This window comes from Pinus tabuliformis, chromosome 7, assembly GCF_031772625.1.
Source record: "Pinus tabuliformis cultivar Carrire ecotype Pingquan chromosome 7, CPIR1, whole genome shotgun sequence".
NCBI classification, from domain to species: Eukaryota; Viridiplantae; Streptophyta; class Pinopsida; order Pinales; family Pinaceae; genus Pinus; species Pinus tabuliformis.
This window is the reverse complement of record NC_142293.1, coordinates 1417159257-1417172150: the sequence shown is the minus strand read 5'-3', so window position 1 is coordinate 1417172150 and position 12894 is coordinate 1417159257. Positions and strand designations below refer to the sequence as shown.

General features: G+C 36.6%; 1 pseudogene; it reads right to left on the bottom strand.

Moving 5' to 3' along the window:
- Positions 1–10483: 10483 nt before the first annotated feature.
- LOC149252970 (UV-B-induced protein At3g17800, chloroplastic pseudogene) lies at positions 10484–11244 on the bottom strand (annotated as a pseudogene).
- Positions 11245–12894: the final 1650 nt, after the last annotated feature.

Below are 12894 nucleotides of genomic sequence, written 5' to 3'. Positions count from 1 at the left end.
AAGCCTTCTCTGGAGTTCACAGACTCTCGGAATCTCTCAATTCTGTCTGCTCGATGCTCCTTTTGCTCTACGGGTCAGCTCGGCTTCTCTACTCTCTACAATTCACTTCCTTCTCTACTTCTGTCTCTCCTCTGTTCTCTGTCTGTTCATGGCTTAAAGGCGATCTGCTCCCTGACTGTTCATTTCTGCTTCCCGACTCTCTAGATCACCTACCTTTGTCTGTTGGAATTCCTCTGCTCTGCATCATCATCGCTGTGTAACGCTTCATAGAGAGGTGGCCACCTGTTTCCCCATGAACTGAGTGTCAGTTCTCTTTGAATAGTCATTATTTCCGTTGCTCCAAGATCGCTCGCAAAACTGGTTCCTCTGCCAGCTCAGTGGTCATGTCGGACCTCAAATCTCATGCACCTCAGTCAATTCCCCCGTCAAATCCAGTCTTCCATCGGGTTGATTCTCCGCCATTGATTTGGAGCCTCTAGATCCTACGGTCTCCGTCTATATCACGCGGGTAAGTTGCTCGACCGTTACTCAGGCGATGTAAGTGGTTTTCTCTTTCATCCACTCGACGCATGTCACCCAGTGTGTGGCATCGCGGTGAACTCAGCCAAACCCGCTTATCGCTCGAAGTGCACACGATATCCTGCTGGTTTTGGGCGCGGGACCTACCTTCTGACGGTTTCTTGTTTTCCTCGTGACCAAGCGCTTGGGGCTTTCCTTTACTGAGGGTTTTGCCCTACGATACATGATCAGCGATTTTCGCAAATTGCGTATCAGAAACTGCCTCTGTTTTTGGATCCAGGCTTTTGATTGCCAATTTGCGTCCATGCATGGTCTCCATGGGCCAACGGTCAACACGCTTTGACTGAGGGTCCTCGTTGTTCTGTGTTGTCCACAATTGCCATTATCCAGAGGTCATTTCTGATAAGCTCGTTATTCATAAGATTTTGAAGCCTGACATAATTTGAAACAGTCATGGAAATGTTTAAGGATCTGATTCGGATCACGACCTTTCCAATGAAAACGTTTTTGGACCACCAAAATTCAGTTTTCAAGCATTGACTAAGTGAGGGTATAGCTATCTCACTTGTCCAATCTCTATCCATTTTGCACTGCTTGGCTTCGAACCCTTGAGTCCAATCTTGAGGTACTCAACATCTCCCCTGTGCGTCGTCCTCACCTTCCTATCCAGAACTGTGTCTTCCTGCAATTCATTGAGATATTCAAGTAACATATCATCAATAGAAGGCAATTGACTCTGCTCTTCGGGATCTTCAATTAATGAAGGTTCAAATAGTCTCAAGCTGTCTGCATTAACGACTGAGTAGATGTGCATGTAAGTTGGTAAATCAAGGCGAAAAGCATTCTCACCAATTTTCTCAAGTATCTTGAAAGGTCCATACCTTATTGGATTTAGCTTTTTACCTTCACCTTGCATTCTGCCTTGCTGATATATAGCCAGACTTGATCACCAACTTGGAAACTATGCTCCATCCGATGCTTGTCATGCCTTGCCTTGTATTTGGCTTGGCTCTTTTCTAGTTGTTCCTGCACTACTTGGTGAATATTTTTTCAATGAACTTGGTTGCCTTGTCCACATCACTATGTCCATCAATTTCTATGTCCTTACCAAAGACAAAATCCAAGGGAGATCTTGGTGTGAAACCAAAACATGTCTCAAAATGAGATCTCTGTGTAGAAGAATGTTTTGCTTGGTTGTAAGCATGCTGCACATAACACAAATGATCATCACAAAGTTTGGGATGCTTGCTGCAATAGCCTATGAGCATCTGGATCACTGTCTTGTTGACCACTTCTGTCTAGCCATCTGTTTGTGGATGAAAGGCTATGCTTTTCTTCAGTTTGGTGTCCTTCAGTTCCCACAGACTCGACCAAAAATTCCCAACAAAACGGGTGTCTTGATCAGATACAATGGAAGTGGGTAATCCAAAATGAACACATACATGCTGAAAGAACAACTTTGCGGTTTGTTCAACTGTACTCTGTTTGTTACAAGGTATCAAAATACACATTTTGCTGAACCTATCCACAACAACATATAAATAGTCATGACATTTCCTAGATTTCGGCAGTCCTCCAACAAAGTCCATGGAAATACTTTCCCAAGGATGAGAAGGAACTAGCAGTAGAGTGTACAAGCCTAGTTTTCTATTGCTGGGCTTGCTTTTAGCACACATGGTACATCCTCTTACATATCTAGAAACTGTCTCATTCATTTTTGGGCAATAACAAAATCTTTGCAGCTGTGCAACCGTTTTACTTACCCCAAAGTGACCTGATATTAAGAAGTGTGTGCTTCTTGAATTATCTTTACTCTTTCAGTTTGTGGAATGCATAACTTCCCACAATGATACAAGAGTAAGTCCTTGACATGATAATCCAATTCCTCTACTCGTTTACCTTGACTTAAAGTTGCATATACATCTTTGAAATCTATATCTTGAACATATTGTTCAATGTAGCTCTCATGCATTACTGAATTATGCTTAAGTATAGTGGATGCATTTATAACATATCTGCAACTTTCTTGTGTATGCCCCTTTTATATCTGGTGACTAAATGAAACTATTGTAGAAAACCCATCCACTTATAGTGTCTTGATTGCTGCAATTTAGTTTGGGAGTGTAGATATTGAAGTGGTTGATGATCAGTATGGATAACTGTCTCTGTGCCCATTAAATAATGTTTCCACTTTTTCACACTCTGTACTAATGCATACAATTATTTATCATATGTTGGATAGGTAACTACTATAGAATTAAACGTCTGAGAATGATAACATATGGGTTTACCATGCTGTATCAACACTTCTCCCATGGCATAGCCACTGGCATCTGTTTGGATCTCAAACTGTCTTTGAAGATCGGGCAGTGCTAGTACTGGTGTTGTACTAATATTTTCTTTCAAGGTGTCGAAGGCTTTCTGCTGTTTGCCTCCCCACTGAAACACCTTGTTTAATCCTATTAAAGCATGTAAGGGAGCTGCAATTGAGGAAAAGTTAGAAATTAACTTTCTCCAATATTGTGCTGCTCCTAAGAAGCTTCTAACTTCTATAGCATATTTGGGTTTAGGCCAGTTTACAATGACTGCCACCTTAGAGGGATCTATCTTCAATTCACCACCCCCTACTATATGTCCCAAATAATTCAAAGATGTTTTTCCAAATTCACATTTTGAGAGTTTAACATAAAGTTTTTCTCTTTTCAAAACATCTAGTGTCTGCTTAACATGCTTTAAATGTTCTTCCCACGTTTTTCTAAATATAAGAATGTCATCCAGATATACAATAACAAAATCATCAAGAAAATGTCTGAGTACATCATTCATTATTCTCATGAAAGTAGCAGGAGCATTATTTAAGCCAAAAGGCATAACTAGCCACTCATACAATCCCTTCTTTGCTTTGAAAGTAGTCTTCCATGCATCTTGTTCTGCAACTCTGACCTGGTGATACCCACTATGCAAGTCTAACTTGGAAAAATAAATAGCTTCCTTTAACTGATCTAATAGATCATCTATGCGAGGAAGGGGATAATGATTATTGATCTTTATCTTATTCAGTGCTTGGTAATCAATGCACATTCTCCACAAGCCATCTTTCTTTCTCACCAAAACGATTGGAGACCCACATGTCGATGTGCTAGGTCTGATGAACCCCTTCTTGAGCAACTCCTGCACCTGCTTCTTGATTTCTGCATTCTCTAAAGCGGACAACCTGTACATTCTAATGTTAGGCAATGGAGCATCTTGCTGCAAATTAATATCATGCACTATTTCCTTTTTGGGTGGCACACCTTAAGGTTCTTGAAATAAGATATCATACTCTGAAACAACTTTTTCTAAATCAGCTTGCTGTTTAGCATCACAGTCGTCAAATACATTGGTTTTATCTGGTTTCTTTTCCTTTACAACCATCAGTAAAATTTGTTTGCATGAATTTACAATTCATTTTTTCTGCCCTGAGTTTATGAGAGTATAATTATTCTTGAGCTTGTGAGATCTTACAAAGTATTCAATTCCATCTTTAATGAGTAGATACTTGTTCTCAGCTCTATATAAAATAGCTTTTCTATCATACAATTAAGGACTTCCTAAAACAATTCCACATATATCTAGAGGAATTATATCTAACTCAACCTCATCTACAAATGCTGACCCAAAAGAAAACTTAAGCTTACATTGTCTAGTCACTTGTAGTTGTGCTTTATGACTTAACCAACCTAATGGGTATGGTTTCTTGTGAGGTGTAGTCAGTGATCCCAACTTCTTAACAATTTCTTCAGAAATTAAATTTACTTGTGAGCCACTATTAAACAAAGTATCAATCTTTTGATGTTTGGAAATAACTCGAATATGGAAAAGCTCATGCCTTTTTCACTCATTTTCTTCATCATTAATAGATTGTGCATAATTACTAGTAGATGCTTCAGAATTGTTACCTTTTATACCTGTGGCTGCAATGGTTGTTTCATCTACTGAGTCCGACCCCAAATCTTTCTGAATAGCTGCAACAATGTTCTTCTTCTTGCCCTCGAACTTCTTAGGTCTCAGCTCTGGATGCAGAATCCAACAGTGCTCATCATCATGCCCATCCTTTTTACAGTGAATGCATGAAGACTTTGTCTTTTATGCAGTATTGGCCTTCCTTTCTTTCCATTTCTGTTTTCTTTTCTCCTTATTCTTGCTTGCAATGGGCTTGGATGATCCTCCAACTTCTGGGTTCCCATTCTTTCCTCTAGCCTCTAGATGCGTAGCTTGAACAGATACCTCATCTATACTAGTGGGATTAAACACGAGGATAGTGTGCCTCATGTAGCTGTGTAGACACCCTATGTACTTCAATAGAGTCTCAGGTGAGTCTAATAAAATTCCTAGAATCAAAGCTCTCTTTCTAAATTCTTGAGTGTAACCCTGTACACTACCCTTTCAATTGGCGAAGAGTTTTCCAGCTCATCATGGCTTGCTTCATGTAAGCTAGTGGATAGAACTATTCTTTGATTGCAGAAACAAATTCACTCCAGACAAAAAGAATCTTACCATGTTTCTTCATGTTAGCTTGGGTCCTGCCTTCCCACCATACCAAGGTAGTGCCTCCGAGGCGTAGGCTGGCTAGCTGAATCTTACTCTTGTCTGAGTCGATATTCTGGACTATGCAATAAACATCAATTTGTCTGATCCAATTATCCAGCTTCTCCGCATTCAGTTCTCCATCATATATTGGTAAATCAAATTTAACATCTAATTTAATCAAAGATGTCTTCTTTTTATGTTCAGGGCTATTAGGAGGTGTGAGAAAGCTTTCTTCTTTCCCTTTGCTTTTTGAGTGGTCATGGAAGATAGGTTATTCTTCCCCTTTATCTTGTTTGGAGCCTGATGAATCTTCATCTTTATGTTTCCTAAAGTCCTTATACATTTCCTCTACCATGGACCTCATGGCCAGGAAACTATCTATAAATTGGGGATTTGGTCCCAAGGGACTTTCTTCTGACATTTTCTTCTGAGGATAGACTCTTCCAATCTCCGGGTTAGTTTCGACCAACTCTCCTTCTCCTAATTTAAGCTTTGATCTAGTTAGCATTCAACAACAAAATCCAGCACAAGCTTGTCTAACCTTAAACAACCTAGAAGCTCTGATACCACTTGATCTGAAAATCACTCATGAATGATCTCAGTTAATTAATGAAGGTATTATAGACCCATGTGCTGGGGTGTGCCTATGTTATTTTAAGCAATGGATCGATAATATTGTGAAATACATAGGCACTTGAAATAGTAAGAGAAACACAGTAAGCAAATACAGAACACAACAAATTTAATAAGGAGTTCACCCAATCCTCCTAAGCTACGTCACCTGGTCGAGCCTTCAGTGGTGGCCTTTCTATTGTGTCTTAAAGTAGAGATTTTACAATAAGGAGCTCAATATGAGTCTCACTTAATAGAGAATGATTAGTAGGATTGTACTTGGATCCCCCAGTCTCTGGAGTGCACAAACTCCCCTTACTGAATCTCGACCTCAATTGGTCTCAGTGGTATGAGTCCAATTTGGTACTCAATACCTGACAGGAATACACAAAGGAGTTGCTTGAACCTTTCAAGCCTTCTCTGGAGTTCACAGACTCTCGGACTCTCTCTGTTCTGTCTGCTCGATGCTGCCTTCGCTCTGCGGGCCAGCTTGGCTTCTCTGCTCTCTGCAATTCACTTCCTTCTCTACTTTTATCTCTCCTCTGTTCTTTGTATGTTCATGGCTTAAAGTCGATCTGCTCCCTGACTGTTCGTTTCTTCTTCCCAGCTCTTTGGATCGCCTGCCTCTGTCTGTTGGAATTCCCCTGCTCTACCTCATCATCATTATGTAACGCTTCACAGATAGGTGGCCACCTGTTTCCCCACGAAATGAGTGTCAGTTCTCTTTAAATGGTCGTTATTTCCATTGCTCCAAGATTGCCCGCGAAACTGGTTCCTCTGCCAGCTCAGTGGTCATGTCGGACCTCAAATCTCATGCACCTCAGTCTATTCCCTCGTCAAATCCAGTCTTCCATTGGGTTGATTCTACGCCATTGATCTGGAGCATCTAGATCCTACAGTCTCCATCTATATCGCGCGGGTAAGTTGCTCGACCCTTACTCATGCGATGTAAGCGATTTTTCTCTCATCCGCTGGATGCGTTTCACCCAATGTGTGGCATCGCGCTGAACTCGGCCAAAACCGCTTATCGCTTGAAGTGCACATGATATCCTGCCAGTTTTGGGTGCGGGACCCGCCTTCCGATAGTTTCCACATGGTTTCCTGTTTTCCTCATGATCAAGTGCTCGGGGCTTTCCTTTACTGAGGTTTTTGCCCTGTGATACGCAATCAGTGCTTTGCCCTAATCATGTATCAGAAACTGCCTCTGTTTTTGGATCTGGGCTTCCGATTACCAATTTGCGTCCATGCGCGGTCTCCATGGCCCAATGGTCAGCGCGCTTTGACCGAGGGTCCTCGTTGTTCCATGCTGGCCACAATTGCCATTGTCCAGAGGTCATTTATGATAAGCTCATTATTCATAAGATTTTGAAGCTTGACATAATTTGAAACAGTCATGGAAATGTTTAAGGATCCGATTCAGATCACTTCCTAAGCTAATGTTATAATGTGACGGATTACCTATTGAAAATGAAATTGAATTGTTCTTAGAGATCAAATTACTAAGCATATTCTTGAGCTATTTTCATTAAAATTAATCCTAATAACATTGCAACACAATATCAACTAGATTTCCTAAAAAGAACAAGTTTCTTACTTCTTCGACATAGGGGCTTAATCAATCAAATTAAAAGCACCTAAAATTTTACTAGATCATTGAGATTCTCCTACCACTTTGATAAGGTCTTCTCTGATAATATCAAAGAATCTCAAATAGAATTCAACATAAAGGCTATTAGGCCTTGATTCTTGAGGATCCTGGAAAGGACAAAAATTCAGAGTTCCCAAAAGTTAATGGGACTATTTCCATGTTGAAGATCCCAATGAGATGACTCTAACAAAATTTGAATTTTGTCAAAAAAAGTCTATATGCAAAAGTTATGGCAATCTGAATTTCGTGCTAAATAAAAAAAAGGGAGTCTACAAAATTGACACATCGTAGCACCAAAAAGCACCATGTTTCATTATGTGGATGTTAATATTGAAAGTATTCATGTGGTAGAGTTTTTATGGTGATGTGGTAAGCTCTACTCACCAACACATGACACTATACTAAAGACATTGCAGGACCTACAATGACACATGGCAAGATGGCAAAGCACATAATGTTGAGGTGGCACTGATGTGGAAGAAATGGGATATGACACGTGGCATGTTATTGGGATGAGTTGGTTGACATGGCATTTGGTGGCTATTGATGTGGTAGAGGCTATACAATTGGTCCAATGCGATGTTGCCACATGGCCCAATCAAACTCTGCCATGTGATACTTCTCGAAAATTTCAGAGGAGTTGAAATCCAACATGGATTGCTAAAGTTAAAATATGTTGATGTGGTTTGACCCCATGACATCGAGGTCATTGTCTCGATGCCCAACCAATGCACCACGTGATGTTGTTGTTCATAATGAAAACAAACTTATATTGAAAATGCTATTAAAGATGCCTTGCCAAAGAGGGAAAGTCGCACATTTGATGCCATATTCCAAGCATGAATATGGAATATCATGGGATAAACCAAAGAAAAGTAAACCACGACATCTGGAGGCTAAACCACAACAACCCTCAACCATTGTGATTTCATCTAAACCAGTCCAAAAATCACCAAACCGACACAAGCTTGGATTCCTTACTATTTCTTCACCATACCTAGAGGAATTTTACCGTCTCCACCCATCTATGGGGGGATTCCTGGGGAAAACCATCTCCAGCCCCAACCCTTTGGATTTTCGTAACACTGCCTCACCCATATCCAAAATATTATAGCAATCTGAAGCTCAACCAAGAAAGAATCCCATCACACCACGGTTATCTAGGAAATAACAAGGCAAGGTTGAAACCATTGTCAGTCCAGGAAAAACCCATGATAATGTCAACAAATGAATCAAATAATCAAAATCATGTACCATGCATTCGCATCCTAGCAAGGAAAATTATACATCCAGCCTGTTACCTACAAAATCTTCTTGTTGTAGATTTTATTTCGACTTTCTACTTATATTCCCTTGCTTTCCTTTTCTTTCCCTTTACTTTCCTTTGCTTTCTTGTTTTCTCTCTCCTCTTAGAGCTCTCTCTATCTAAAATTGATCCAAAGCTAAGATTGACAAAAGCTAGGAATTGTTTCTCAGATTCCTTTTTATCTTTGATGTCTAGTCTCTTCCTTTATTTTTTCCCTTTTCTTCATTTCCCCTTGCATGTATATTATTATCCCTTCATCTTCATCTTCTCATATTTTCCTTTATTACTTTTATTAAATTGTCATTTATTATCTATTTTTCTTTGTAAATGTCTTTGCCTATTTCCATAGCCATTAATTAACCACAAGTGATGCTCATTCAACTTCGAATACGTGTCCCATGACTTTCGTCTTATTTTATTTACATGGAAAATCAGCTCAGGGTTGTTGCAGTTTCTTATTTTCTAATTAATCATTTACGATTGTGAAATTTTTAGTATCCTATTAAATATGTTTGTATAAGTATTAGTACATATCAAATTAGTGTTTTCAATATTATAGTTGTTTAAAAAATATAAGGTTTTAATTTTGCAATTCTAATATAATTGGAAATTGATATTTATAAATACCATATCACAATTCTAACATATATTAAGAATATAGGCATTCTAGAATGAACTTCAATTATCATTATCAACATTGTATTTTAAAATATTTTTAGTATTTTTTTTACAATCTAATATTGTCACTTCCAGCTTGATGTTTCCTATAAATTTAGACAAAAATTTTAACCATTCCAAATAAATATGAACATTCTCACATTCCCAAAAGCTCATATAACATAGATACTAAAAAAAAAAATCATTCCAGAAACTCATATAACATGGATATTAAGCAACAAAATAAAATCCACCCAACTTCCATACATTTGTTGGAGATATTAATAATGTATACAAAATATTTGTCTTCATGGCCCCAAATTACTTTTTTGATTTCTCATCCACTCAGGAACATATGGGTATTCCTTGATCATATTTTATCTATATCCCATATATTGATGATGATATTTTATCTATATACGAAAGATTAATCTAGCAAGTAAATTCTTGCATAGTGGCAAATATGGTCTACTAATTCATTTTGTTCTTATAAATCTCATCATGATATATGCTACTATTTAAAACTGTTTTGAACTTTTTTCATGCTTTGGAATCCCATCAACCGAATCTCCCACATCTATCACATATTTTTTTCATAGAACCAGACACCAAAAAATGTTTTGGAAACCTAAAAATGTAGGTGGTAATTTCAATGAAAACTCATATTACAACACTATATTATTAATAATTTCCCACTTGGGCCAAGATATCTGGTTAGCACTTAGGTTTGTGTTGTGAATTACAAATACAATACAAGATCACCTTAAGACAAGACTAGTGTCACAAAAATCGTATCTCAAATAAAATGTGAACTAGGATGACTAGTTCAGCTATATAAGCTCAGCTTTACAATTTAGCTTGATATTTATGTGCAAAAGGTAATTTACAATGAACATAAGATCAAGGTTACTCTCATTATAATTTGATGAGATATTTACAAAATTATTTTCTAGGGGTAATAAGTTGCAATGGAGTGGACACTAAGATGGATCACTAGTTAACATGTATACAATAAAGTGAAAAGGTAAACAATCTTGTATTATATATTGACAAGATGAGAAGGGACTTCATTTTAAAACTGACTATTGCATGTGTCTGGAACTCTCAAATAATATATCAATAGAAGCCATAGAGTACACATGTTAGACAAAGTATCACCATGATTGTTCAAACTACTTTCTAATGAAGTGGTACCTTGAATCAACATGAATCTCCACATCCCATAGGAATATCCCTAAGGTTACAGCCTCAAAAACCAAACTAGTTAAACCTGTGAAACTTATCCTTAATATCTCATTGTTTGTAGCTTAAATTGAGGCATTAGGGGTGATATGAATTCGAGGTCTGCCAAATAGAACCTCTGCATGCCTTTCAATAATATCCACTGCCTCTTTGGACCTCGTTGTAGCATACATTTGCAAGCCATCTAGATCAAAGGACATAACATAAGCACTCAAATTACATGGTTTGGCCCTATATGACCAAAAACTATATGATTGAAGTATTGGACTTTAGGACATGCTGCATGAGTCGCCACAACAATAACTGTTGTAATTGCCACACAACCTTGTATGGTTGAGTTATCTTCACAATTTCCACCTTCTAATTCTAGGTGGGCGTAATTCAATTGCTCAACATCAATTTCCTCATTTGATACAAAAGGAAGCATCTCCATGCTCTTCTCTAGTTGGAAATGTTTGTCAACTCTTCTCAAGAAGTATCCATACATGACAGATGTTGCATAGACTTTCCCCACTCACAACTTAATAATTTTAGCAACAATGTTTGAGTCTAACATCGCATTAGAATTTCCCATAACAAGATCCTGATGCTCCTTTAACATCTCAACGACGTCCATAGAATGGACAACTTCAATTTCCTTCTCATAATTTGGTTGTGTATAAGAAAATTTATTAAGGTTACAATGATACATTACTATTGAAATGTATTCGTAAATAGTTCTTACAGAGTAAAAAAAATGTATGTTATATGAACATTTTTCAAAAAAATCCATAAACACATGGCAGAGATGTTATCCATGTCTATGGTTGTGTAGATATAGATGTCGAGGAAGTGAAATAGATATATGAAAGCACTCATAGAGAATAATATTTGTATTTATATGTATTTTATTTATTGAAATCTTTTTGTATAAATATATCATAAATGATGTATATATATTTTAATTGTATATGTTATTACCTATAGTAACACACACATACTACTGTATATATTTCATTTACATATGTTATATAAAATATATGTGATGATAAAGATTGTAACTTCTTAATTAAAAAACAAAACTTTGATTTTAACATTCTTAATCAGTGTGACCTTGATCCCATGACAAAGAGACAAAGAAAACCATGACTGACTCATAATAGAGGGATAGAGGGACTCATGGTCACCTGGTCCAAACCTAAAGATACAATAGAGGACTTCTCATATCTACTATAACGTCTAGCTACATAAGGTACAAAGGCACATTACAAGTTTGGGAAGAGATTAGCAAAATTTATAAACCCTTTCTTCCCAGACTATAACACTATTAACACAACAAAATGTTCTAAATTTATGTAGCAACAATAAGCATGAGCAAGCAACCATCAATGGCTCAATGAATTGTGGGAATATTGAGTACCAATTGGCTATAGAGATAGTAGGAATTTTCACTAACATTCTTTAATTACTTTATTCTAGGTGCAACTTTCAATTTATTTATATACTATTTTGTTATTAATATATATTTAATAATTAAGCCAATTTTGTTGTACTAAATTATAGGGAACTCCCATTAATAACAATTCTCAAGATTTAAAGATAATCATTCCTTTTGGTAAAAGTATTAGATAGCTATAAATCATAACTTTCTTTTCGGTAAAAGTTATAAATAACTATAAATCATAACATTTTTGTTGAGGAAAAAAAATGCAAGATAAATGAATGATTTCTGAATTAGGCTTCTGTGATCCATAATGAATTAAGAAAAGTTTTCTGGTCAAAATCAAATAAGAGAAATTTTCGGTCGACGCATTTCAAATCAACCAGTGTGGTTCATCATCTCGTCTTGATGATGAGCCATCATCTCATCCTGATGATGAGTCACACTGGTTTGTTCGAAAAGCGTTAGCCAAAAATTTATCTTTAGTGATTTCTACCTAAAGACTTTTCTTATTAAATGAATGATGTTTTGAAAATTTATTTATAAAAAAGTGATAATGTTTAATTTTTTTTCAAAATATTGGATAATGGTGGTCAAAAAAGACGACTAATTCCTTTTTCTTGGTTCAAAATTATGTTGTTTATTAACCATTCTTTTTCGTTTCAAAATTATGTTCTTTATTAACAATGTTAAATTTCTAAAATATGTTTTTCACTAGTTTTGGGTGTTCGTTTAGTGTAGTTTTGTGTTCTCGTTGAATGTACAATTTATGTTAGTTATTTTCAATTTTAAATTTGTGAAATATATTTTTCACTAGATACAATTTTAATTTTTGGTTTATAATATTTTGATATTTAGAATAATATTATTTTAAATTTTGGTTTATGTTTGTAAAAATATTTTTAGATTTTAGTTTATGTT